The 12,760-nt window shown below is 37.5% G+C and overlaps 1 protein-coding gene across 1 annotated transcript in view; it reads right to left on the bottom strand.

Annotated features, from left to right (window-relative positions):
• Window positions 1–12,760, bottom strand: part of LOC106877088 (uncharacterized) — a 51,586-nt gene that overhangs the window by 1,954 nt on the left and 36,872 nt on the right. The window lies entirely within an intron of this gene.

Raw genomic sequence — 12,760 nt, 5'->3', positions numbered from 1 at the left:
GCAACGGCCACGCTCAAGATGGTGTATTTTATGTGCCACCCGCACAAGAGCTAGTACAGGGGCACTGGCAATGATCTCGCTCGAAAATCCTACGAAGGCCAGTCAGGCGGTACTGGCAACGGCCACGCTCAAAAGGGTGTATTTTATGTGCCACCCGCACCAGAGCCAGTCCAGGGGCACTGGCAACGATCTCGCTCGAAAATCCTACGAAGGCCAGTCAGGCGGTACGGGCAACGGCCATGCTCAAAATGGTGTATTTTATGTGCCACCCGCACAAGAGCCAGTCTAGGGGCACTGGCAACGATCTCGCTCGAAAGTCCTTAGACATGCCGCGGGCACAAGTGCCAGAAAGGCGATGCTGGGCACAGGTGCCATCACAAATTCGCTTTCACTTGCCCCAATAAGTCTTCGCACGCTGAGTTTCGTGTCCAATTTAACTCGATTTCGATTTCACTTGCCTCAACAGGTCTTCGCAAGTGGAGTTTAGTGTCCAATTTAACTCGATTTCGATTTCACTTGCCTCAACAGGTCTTCGCAAGTGGGGTTTAGTGTCCAATGAAGGAAGGAAGGTACGCCTAAGTGGACTGGCTGAGGCCTTAGGTTTAGATCTCACTTGGCTTGCTGGGTTTTCTCACGCACAGCATTTGACAGAGTATCTACAGCTGGATGCCCTTCCTAACGCCAACCACTCAGAGAGTGTAGTGGGTGCTTTTACATGCCATCGGCAAGAAGGCCAGTCAGGCGGTACTGGCAACGGCCATGCTCAAGATGGTGTATTTTATGTGCCACCTGCACAAGAGCCAGTCCAGGGGCACTGGCAACGATCTCACTCGAAAATCCTTAGACATGCCGCGGGCACAAGTGCCAGAAAGGCGATGCTGGGCACAGGTGCCATCACAAATTCGCTTTCGCTTGCCCCAATAAGTCTTCGCAAGCTGAGTTACGTGTCCAATTTAACTAGAAATTGAAAATGCACTGAGAATAGTTAAAATATTTTTTATTAATATATTTAAAAGCTTTAACTGGTTTCGCAGTTTACACTGATTTTCAATATGTTCAGTTACAAAGACATGGCTTATGTCGCAGCTGTCTTGCTTGTGATTAGTGCTTGAAGCTTGCCTTATTTTTATAGGGAGTTTATGGCTCAAATTAGTATATGTCTTGAATAGAATTTGATTGGTAGAGGATACTCACATGATTGGTCTAAGAAATTTTTGTAAGTTCCCTGCAAAATCTGTGTGTTAGTGTCAAGTGACAATGTTTGGCATTGTAAGTTAAGGCTGACACGCACACATACACATATTCAAATATGAATTAAAAACAGCTTGAGAGACATAAACAATATCAAACTCACATACACAAGGTATGTGTTTTACTAGTTTGTGGATAGGCTGTGCTTATAGCCATAAGAGAATGCATTCTTGTCAATTCACCTGGTGTTAAAATACCTAAAAATCATAGAAAAATGAGATAACTTACATCTGGTCTCATTCAGGAGTGATAGACATCGATGATCCATCATTTTTGTGCCTTGTCAATTCGGTGTACCCGAAATGAGGCCTGATGCAAGCTAAATCACTGTCTATGACTAAATACAAAATGGTGTAAGAACCATCTGTTGGTATGCCCCAACATTTCATACTACTACGGAAATTTTGGTTAAGAACTTGTCTGCCAAGAAATTGTAGCAGAATAAAAGAATGTGAAAGGAAATGATGTCAATGTACAGGTGAAGTTGAAGAAGAAAGAAACCTTAAAAAAAATTAATAAAAAACAAGTCCTGTCATAGTCAACATAGCTTTCTAACCCATTTATATAGAAATTAGTTTTCATTGACACAGAATATCAATAGTTGTCTCGGATTTTATTGTTTTATAAATCATTGATTATTATTTCTAATTGGTGTAAGTGTAGTTGTGAGGTTAAGAAGCTTGCTTCCCAACCATGTTCTACTATAGCCCTGGGTCAACCAAAGCCTTATAAGTAAATTTGGTGTATGAAAACTGAAAGGAGCTTGTCATACATAAATATATGTGTGTGCGTGTGTGTGTGTGTGTTTATATGTACCCTTGTCTGGACATCAGGTGATAATTGCAAACGAGTATCATACAAGCAGTGTTGTTTGTTTCCAATAGTCCATGAAAAAATTATCCAGTCATGGGGAAATACTGCCTTGTTTGGAAATAGGAAAGGCAACAGCTGTAGAAAATCTGACTCAACAAATACTGTCTTACCCATGCAAGCATGGAAAAGTAGATATTAAGCAATGATGATTATGATAATGATGAATCAAAAACTTTTTTTGTATTATCATTTATCAATTAATCTTTTCAAACCTGAATCATTTCTTCAAATGGAAAAAAATTATAAATGCACTGAACTGATAATAACAGCATAATATAACCATGTGCAAAACTATATATGCAAGTTATGGCCAGAATTTTGAAAGAAAAATACTATTTCAAGTGTAATCTGTATACATTTTTCATGAGACATAATCAAACTGAAAGTGAGTGTGAAATATGACTTTTCAGGGATCTTAATTTTGTTTTGTCTACAATATTCAGTAAATACATTGTTCTGATTACAAATCAAATGAAAACAGACTGTAACCAGCTGTGTGCTCTAGCCACATGTATCTAGGAACACTATGTTATTATCGATCTGTGTTCTAAACTTGCTCTGATATCAAATAAATGAGTTACCATCATTTAGCATTGACAGGATCCGACAGCTAAGAGGAGTGTGTCAAGCTCCAATCAGTGCCATCTTAAGGCATGGGCACACTGAGTAAGTTGCCCAGGGGCCCAATTCTGATCTCTGTATGCTGTTACTAAATAAATACTATAGGGCCCAATGCATTTAAAAAGATTATTGAAATATTTTAAGTATTCTCAATGACAACAAGTAAGAATTGATGTTATATATTTTCTGAACCAAAATCAGTATGTCCTAATGACTCCTATCCTTTGGTGACCCAAACAAACCATTCTACATGATTGCAGCTACAACCAGTGACTTCTAGTAATATTGTTAAGACAGCCATAGCTCCAAAGTCTGTTTTGGCATGGTTTCTAATGCCAAGTGTTCTACAGTGTGTACTCGAGTGGTCATATATATCAGAATTGATTAAAATTTTTAATTTATCAGGTTAATATTAAAATGTCAAATATCCACTAAGAAAATATCACGTTTCATTTCAAAAATTGCTTTTAATAAGATTATTGAAATATTTTAACTATGCTTTAATGACAAGTAAGATTTGATGTTATATATTTTCTGAACCAAAATCAGTAAATCCTAATGGCTCCTATCCTTTGGCTTCCCAAACAAACCATTCTACATGATTGCAGCTGTAACCAGTGATTTCAAGTAAATCATTTCTGTGGCAGAAGTCCTGCTTCATTGTTTCAACATCAGGTGAAACAGCTAATGAAAGTGCTCTGAGGTTTGCTTCTATTACTCAACTAAATCATCTATACTTTTTTCAAGGAGACATTTGACAACCAGAAATGTTCTTAAAACAGCAATTTAGTTTACTTCATTTGATCTATTTTGTCAAAAACCTATGATCATGCATATCATTTTTTTTTTCAGTGCAAAGTATAATGGAAATTAAAAACAACATTATTTTACAGATAAAAGAAAATGTATGTTAACAGAAAAAATTTCCTAATTGTAAAAGAAATGTGTCAACAGAGTAAGTTTTACCATGAATATTACCATGCTGTGGAAACACTGATTCTTAAATGTAATAACATTAAAAACTTGTTAGATCAAACTACAAGAAAATACATACAAACAAATCATAAATGCATAATAAAAATTACTGAATGTTTGTACTCCTTTTACTAATAAGGAATAACCATACAAGGAAATGTTAATCATTCAACTTGTATAACTTAGCAAAATTGAGAGGGAAGTTAATTCTGATTTTCTAGGCTTAACAAAATTGATATAAATAGACACATGAGTCTTGATATACAAAATGAGCTCTGTTTTATAATGACTGGCTTTGGTATGAGAGATTTACTTGAAGTAATAGACACAAAAAATTTTTTGATTACTGCTGTTAAATATACTGATGTATTGTAGTTATTTTAATGTCCACTTTTCCAGGACTGCATGGGTCAGATGGAATTTGTTGGAGTCAGATTTTCTACAGGTGGATACCTTCACTTGTTTCCAAGTAAAATAACATTTCTCCTTGACCAGACATGCAATTATATGTGTTTGTGCATTCTTTTGTTTTTTCCACTAGCTTCAGTCATTGGATTACAGTCATACTGAGATACATCCCAAATAAGTATTGGGATAATTTGTGCTAAACTGCTAAGTTATAGGGACATAAACAATCTAACACTGGTTGTCAAGCAGTGAGAGACAACCACAAACTCAGATTTGTGTGTTCATGCACTCACACACACACACACACATAGGGAGGCTTCTGCATAGTTTCCATCTACCAAAGTCAGTCAACCTGTGACAATAATAAAACATGTTGTCATAGTGCTACATAAGGGGACTGAAACTGAGATAATGTGGTTACCAAGTGAACTTCTTAATTTTACAGCCATGCTCGAGACCACATACATACAGGGTGTGTAAGGTATTTGAGGACATACCTTTTTTGGGTCATTGCTGCATCTTTTGCTAATTCTGTATAATCTTTGTTTCAGAAAATAATAACAGCAGACCCTCAGCTTACTCAAGAAATGAAGAGGCATGCTGTTATTGTGGTTATAGAGGCTGAGCATAGTGATTTAGAAATATCTCGATTTTTAAAAGTTGCCAGATCTTTTGTCTACAAAGTTTGTAAGGAGCTAGAGACTGAAGATGGAAACATATCACCAGTATCAAAGCAGAAAAAGCATTCTAAACGCTCTGAAATCATCAGAACACCTGAATTTATCCAGCAAGTTCAACAGACTTGATTAAAATTCCAGAAAGTCCATGAGGTCAACTGCAAAAGATCTCCATGTGTCAGAAGGAACAGTCAGAAATGTTGTCCACGAAGGCATCAGCTACAAGTCTCATATGATGAGGAAAGGTCAATTTGTCAGAAAAAGCAAAAGAAAATCACTACATCAGATCTAAAAGGCTCTTAAACAAACTGAAAAATCCAGCAGAAGAAGATTTGATTTGGTTTTTCTCAAACGAGAAAAACTTCGGCCAAGATCAAAAAGTTAACAGAAGAAATGACAGATGGCTATGTGTAGACCTTTCTGAAGTTCCAAGTGTTATGCATACAAAATTTCCTGCAACTGTTATGGTTTTAAGGGTTGTCAGCAATGAAGGACATGTGATGCCTCCTAACTTCTTTCCACAAGGTCTTAGAGTTAACTCTGCTGCCTATATTGAGGTCCTGGAAATAATTGTTAAACCCTGGATAGACAGTTTATGCAATGGAAGGCCATATGTGTTTCAGTAAGACTCTGCACTATCACACATGGCTCTAGTAACACAGGAATAGATGGCTGAAAATTTTCATGATCACATAAACTCTAACTTTTGGCCTCCTAATTCCCCAGATCTCAATACATTGGACTAATACATGTGGAACGTTGTTGAGAGAGAGGTCAATGAATATGCCCATAACACCAAAGATTCTTTGAAAGCTGCCAGAGTCAGAATAAAGTCCAAAATGAACCAGGACCACTTGATTCGAGTATGTAGATGATTTAGATCTCATATAGAAGCAGTTGTTGAAGCTGAAGTTGGCTTTATTGAATAACATTATAGAAAAGAAGGTTTATTTTTATCCTCATAGCATTTTTTGATAAATAAAGTTATCTGTTGTTATATCTGTTTTCTTATTAACATAAATCTGTCCTCAAATATCTTACGCACCCTATATATATATCATCATCATCTTAATGATCATGCTTGTATGTGTTGGTCAGAATTTGTTGAAAGATTGTCTATGGCCAGACGCCCTTCCTGTCACCAACCCTCACCAAATAAGGAAATATTTTCCCATGCACAGACATGTTTTCATGAGAAATTGGAAATGAAGAACACTACTAATATGACAGTGACACTTATTTGCAACTACCACAATATCAAGTCAAAGACACACACACACACACAATTTCATTTATTTCAATAAAATCCTTTAATAAACTGCAGGAGAGTCTGTTGTTGGAATATAAGACAGAGTTAAATAAAAAATAAAAAAAAACTGAAGCATTTGTAGCAGCAGCAGTAGCAGGGAATGTGCATCAGAACTATAATTAACTCAATTTGAGAAGTAGCTTCATTATCCACAAATACACATCTTTCTAACTATACTTGCAGCTATAAATAGCAACAGAGAAGTTATATCTGTAGAGAATTTCCCCTAATCAATGCTATAAATAAATAAAGCAGTACAGAAGGACTAACTCTCCTCACACTCTGCTGCAGCTGCTGGTGGTGGTGGCTGGGCTGGACCAGTCCAGTCGGGAACAGACCAGCAATCTATGATTGGCTTCGCATTGCCTGTAATATTTCAGATGTAATAAAAGGAGTCTGTGGTGATGAAGGTTTTCAGGGACTATAGAATCTAGCTGTTGGTGATGATTTGGTGGAAGTGTAGTTACTAAATAGCAAAGAGTTCAGATAATGAGTAGCAGAAAGGAAAAGGGTGGATGGTGGAGTGGTGGTGGGGCTGTTAGTATAAATAATAGCTTTGAAAGAAGGAGACAAAGAGCAAAGGTGTTGTTACAAACAGTAGTGGCAGTGGATGTGATGATATGCTTTTGTTTGTAGTGGAGGTGGGGTAAGAGGGTGTGTGTGTGTGTGTGTGTATTTGCGGGCTTCTAGTTGAAAGATTAGGATACTCTAAGTACTCTAGTGACAACAGTTAAAAAAGGAGGGTGTGCTGTGTCAGATATAAATTATACTTTTGTAAAGTTGGTAAAAGGAATTAGTAAACTGAAAAATGGTTTCCTTATATCATTTCTGTTTTTGTCATTGATTTTTCGGTTTTTCTTAAACTTTAATATTTTAACATATTCCTTCACCTTTTTTTTTGTTTCTTTTTTTTTTCATCTCCATAGCAAAATGAGAAATGCCTGAAGCTTACCAACACAGGAAAGGTCACTAGGAAGGTGAGAAAAAAGAGAAAAAAGTCTCAATGTTATACTGCATTTTTTCATTTGCTCACAGACTAAGTAACAACAAGATTACTTTCTCTGTCTTCACTTTCAGTTGAAGAGCAAAAGCCCCAAGATGTTAGAACCTGAACTCTTCACAGCAAGTGATCATATATTTATAGTAGTCTTCAACAAAGTGTGTGTGTGCACATGTATGTGTGTGTATCTTTTGCTTTAAGTCATTGGACTGCAGCTATGCTGTGGTACCATCATCTTGAAGAGTTTAACTGAACAAATCAACCCCTTGGAAATGAGTAAAAAGTTGGCAACAGGAAAGGGATTCACAAGTTCTGTCAGACCTATGCAAGCAGAGAAAAAGGGATGTTGAAAAGATGAAGATGATGATATACATCTGTTGGTGAAGTGTTACTGATGAAGAAGATAGGGACAATGCCCTGCCTCTTTAGATGTTAAACTAATGATCAAGGGTTTGTAGTTCAAGTGATATTATAACCATTGCTGTGGTCTGGTTCTCTTTTGGTTACATTGACGAGCATTCTTGTTGATATGATCAATGGAATGGCCTGCTCGTGAAATTGACATGCAAGTAGCCGAGCACTCCACAGACATGTGTTCCATTAACATAGTTCTTAGGGAAATTCAGCACGACACAAAATGTGACATGGCTGGCCCTTTGAAATACAGGTACAACAAGAAATAAAGTGTCTCGCTCAAGGACACAATGTGTCATCAGGAATCGAACTTACAACCTTACGATCATGAGCCGAATACCCTAGCCTTTAAAGCTACGTGCCTTCATGCCCATTGTTGTATGCTCTAGCTAAAAAAAAAAAAAAAAAAAAAAAAAAAAAACACTGAAGTAGATGATGAGCATCAAATGGCAAAAACAATTGTCCTTCCTGTCCCTTTACATGAAGCATCTGTCCTCTGGTAATATCAGTAGCCTTCTACTAGGATATTTATGTTATATCTTTTGGTAGGGATTCAACAATCTAGTTTTCAATAACGGCATTAAAGCATGAAAGTTATCTACAAATTCTGCAGAGATGAACTGCATCACATCCCACCATTTCCATCAATAACTCCCAACTTGAAAACATTCTTGTTACAACACATTTAAGAATTCTTTACATCTTATCAATATCTGCAGGAAATGACAACTCAATGAGCCTGATTTTTATTTTCATAATCATCATCGATTAACGTCCGTTTTCCTTGCTGGCATGGGTTGGACAGTTTGACTGAGATTTGGAGAGCCAGCGGCTGCACCAGGCTCCAATCTGGTCTGGCAGAGTTTCTACAGCTGGATGCCCTTCCTAACGCCAACCACTCCGAGAGTGTAGTGGGTGCATTTTACATGCCACCGGTACAGGAGCCAGTAAGGCGGGCCTGGCAACAATCACGTTTAGATGGTGCTTTTTACGTGCCACTGGCACAGGAACCAGTCAGTGGGGACTAGCATTGGTCATGATCGGTTGGTGCTTTTTATGTGCCACCAGCACCGGATCCAGTAAGGTGGGCCTGGCAACGAACACGTTAGGATGGTGCTTTTTAATTAATTGTAGCTGCCAGACAGATTAATCAAACTCACTGAACACACTAGGGAGAACAAGTTATGATACTGATAATGTAATGCATGTCAGCTGATTTCTGATACTCTTTGAATAATACAAGGGCATAGAATATGTCAATAGTGATCAATTACAAAACCTACAGAGTGAAATACAAGTACCTGCTCAGCTACTCACACCCCATTAAAACACTAGCAGAAAGACCCTCACCAGATGAAAACCAATATAATCACCTAAAAATCATTTTAAGATTATACTACAAAAATAATCTGATAGAAAATGCTGAATAAGTATAAATGTATGGGGAAATGATGTCTTAATAAATGAATAAATAAATTAGTTAATCCAAGATTTATCATGTCATGCCTAAGTTCACCCTATCAGAGAAGTCAGCTGAGGTGGAAGTGACACTGAAAAGAGACTACTTTAATAATGCCAAATCCAAATCCAATTGTGATTCAGTCAACTAAAAGGGTCATGAGAATATGCACTTCTAAGAGGAAGGGCTGAACAAACCTATTATCTAAATGAATAAAGATGCTCATAGATAGTTTTTCCATAGCTGAAATTTTTTTTGTAAATATAAATATTTGCATATTGTAAGAGCAATTTGCTTTTATGTATGTCTTTCCTGCCACTTGACTCAAATAACGTAAAAAATTAGAATGTGCCGTGCAATAATGAAAATGCAGTCAAGTTTTTACTAAAGGTTCTACTAAAAATAAATGTTTTAGTATTAAGACATGTAAAAGTTGTGAATATTGTATCTTTTGGAGTTGTACTAATCTGGCAAGTGACTTAATCTAAGATGTGTGTAGAAACTGAAGTAACTACATTATGGAAGAACCATTTAATAACATAAAAACTGTTAAATTCACTTTAAATTTATTTCCTGAAGTGCCAACATTTCCATAGCACAACTATGATCTGGTCACCAACACAGTTCCACTTTATGAAGTAAATTTAAGCAAATTTAACAGCTTTGAGTGGGGGCCTTTCAGGATGTAGTTGATTAGAATTCAATTTTTATCTTTTATGAATTTTACAGTTACATCTTTTTTTCTAAACAAATTAGGAAAATATCAAATTGTGACTATCTATTTATTTCATATTAAAAATTAGTAAAATCATAAACTGTGATTGGCAATTACACAGCTTTAGTTTTTGTGTTTTATATTTATCACTGACAGTAAAGCAAAGGATTATTACAATTCATTCAACTTGCAAAGCTGATAATCTCTTCATAACAATGACAAGAGAGTTGCTCACACTGAAATAAGACTATAAGCAGCTTTAGTGTCATGCTTGTATTTTTTTTCTCCAACATCAAACAGAATGTAGAGTAATTAGAGTGAGAAAGTGGTGACAGTTTAATGTGACTACTTACACAGTAGTATTGTACATAATTACAATAACACAAATAAAAATAAAAGGTAATGAGCAACTCTGTTAAATGTTAAATTTAAAACATTAAAAATACAATTGTGTAAGTTTAGATGAGACAGTCTATCCCGTATGCCACTCACCTCTCTCTCTATACACCCTACACTTGTATCACTATCATCACCATCATTTTAATGTCCACTTTTCCATGCTTGCATGGGTTGGATAGGAGTTTATTGAGACAAATATTCTATGGCCAGATGCCCTTCTTGTCACCAATCCTCACCTGCCTCTAAGCAAGGTAATATTTCTCCAGGGCCAAACATGTTCTTTTAGGATATTGGAAATGAATGATATCCATTTACATCAATAATGTGATGTCAAGACAAGGAGACACAGACATACATATATATGAGGTGATATCAAAAGGTTTCTAGACTAGCTTTGTAACATGCCAACAGATGGCAGTACTTGATTGCAAGTGCAGTGAGAGCTAGCAGTGACCTTCATGAGACAGTGTACCAAGTGACATCACTGTTTACTTCACAAGTTGTGATCATGTGTATGCTGTAGTCTGCAATTTTTATCATGGACAGGAATAGAGAGCCAATGTGAAATTTTGCATTAAACTTGGAAAGTCTGTTACAGAGAATGAGAATGCTTCAGCAAGCTTATGGCGATGAGGCAAGAAGACATACGTAATGTTTTGAGTGGTATGGGCACTTCAAAAGCAGAAGAACATCCCTGGAAGATGATGAGCGATCTGGAAGACCTGCCATAAGCGTCCCCCCACCCACCGGAAATGTGGTATTGTGCATTGAGAATTCATCATCCAGGGCCAGACCGCCAATCAAGAGTTCTACTGTGATGTTTTGAAACATTTGAGGGAGGACATTCAGCGAAAGTAACTGGATCTGTAGAGTGCGAAGAATTGAAATCTTCACTGAAGTCTCCTCACTGATGAGTTTCTTGCCAAAAACATGATATCACTTCTGAATCCACACCCTATTCACCAGATTTAGCACCTGCAGACTTCCATCTCTTCCCCAAGATGAAAATGCAGCTCAAAGGTCGCTGTTTTAACACCATTGTTGAGATCTAGAACAAACTGCAGAAGGACCTGGACCAGCTTATGCAAAACCACTTCCAGGCCGGATTTCAAAAGTGGCAGGACTGCTGAGACTGGCGTATTGCAGGGCAAGGTGACTTATTTTCAAGGAGATGATGTTAATATATATATATATATATATATATATGGTTCAAGACACTTACCTAGGATACCACACAGTGGAATCAAAAGTAAGGTTTTATGATTGCAAATCAAATTTCTTAACAATTCAACTATTTGTATATAAGCACAGGTGTGGCTGAATGGTTAAGAAGTTTGCTTCCCAACCACATGGTTTTGGATTCAGTCCTGATGTGGCACATCAGGTAAGTCTCTTCTATAGTTCCAGGCCAAGTAAACTCATGTAAGTAGATTTGGTAGATGGAAACTTAAAAAAGCCCATCATATATGGTGGTGGTGGTGGAGGGAGCGTCCCTCAAGTATCACCAGGTACTTAGACCCGGCTATTGTAAGGAAACCCTACTTACCACACAGCCACTCCTGTGCCTATATATACATGATATTGTGATGGATGGTTTAGATACACTGTACCAGTGTTGTAACAATAAACAAGATAACGATGCAGCCATAATAACAACGTAACGATCCAACAATCAATATTCTAAATGAACTAACCAGCCAACACCTTCCAACTTTACTGCCAACTCAACTTGAACTAACACAAAAACTTCACTCCAACTGCTACTATTTATAATCGCCTGGTCCAGTCTATTTCTTGTAAGGGGATATTGTGACTCTCATCACAACACCTCCCCTTTTTGAGATTTCGACTTTCATCATCATCATCATTGTCGTTTAACGTCCGCTTTCCATGCTGGCATGGGTTGGACAGTCTGACTGAGGAATGGCGAGCCAGAAGGCTGCATCAGGCTCCAATCTGATCTGGTGAAGTTTCTACAGCTGGATGCCCTTCCTAACGCCAACCACTCCAAGAGTGTAGTGGGTGCTTTTACGTGCCACCAGCACGAGGGCCAGTCAGGCGGTTCTGGCAACGACCACGCTCAAAAGGTGCTTCTTATGTGCTACCTGCACGGGAACCAGTCCAGCAGCACTAGCAACGACCACATTCGAATGTTGTTTTTCACGTGCCGGTAAGGCAACGCTGGCAACGATCACACCTGAATGGTGCTTTTTATGTGCCACCGGCACGGGAGCCAATCTATGGCCCTGGCAACGATCACGCTTGGATGTGCTTTTAATGTTCCATTGGCACGAGTGCCAATCAGGCGGTACTGTCCTCAGCCACATCAGCGATTTTGATTTGTTTACACTTGCGTGGAGTCTTTTCAGTAAAAAAAAAAAAGTTAATATTTTCAGAGGAAAAAGGCGTTATAATTCAAGGGAGATTTGGCTGTTGTTTCTAGCACATACCAAACTACCCTGTTTTCATTCTTATTACCATGTATTGATGTTTTTTTCAATATTTTTCCCCCATTAAACACATTTTATTGAATGATGATGCCGTGGTCCATTGGTGGGATATAAGCAACAAAAAAAAATTGTAATCTAAATTTTTACCTCCACTGCAATCGTGAAGCCATTTTTTTTTAACAGAAAAGTATGCTATTAAAATGTATTAT

Source organism: Octopus bimaculoides, chromosome 1, assembly GCF_046866305.1.
Source record: "Octopus bimaculoides isolate indiv1 chromosome 1, ASM4686630v1, whole genome shotgun sequence".
Classification (NCBI taxonomy): Eukaryota; Metazoa; Mollusca; class Cephalopoda; order Octopoda; family Octopodidae; genus Octopus; species Octopus bimaculoides.
The sequence above is the reverse complement of the archived record's forward strand: the minus strand, read 5'-3'. Positions and strand labels throughout refer to the sequence as shown.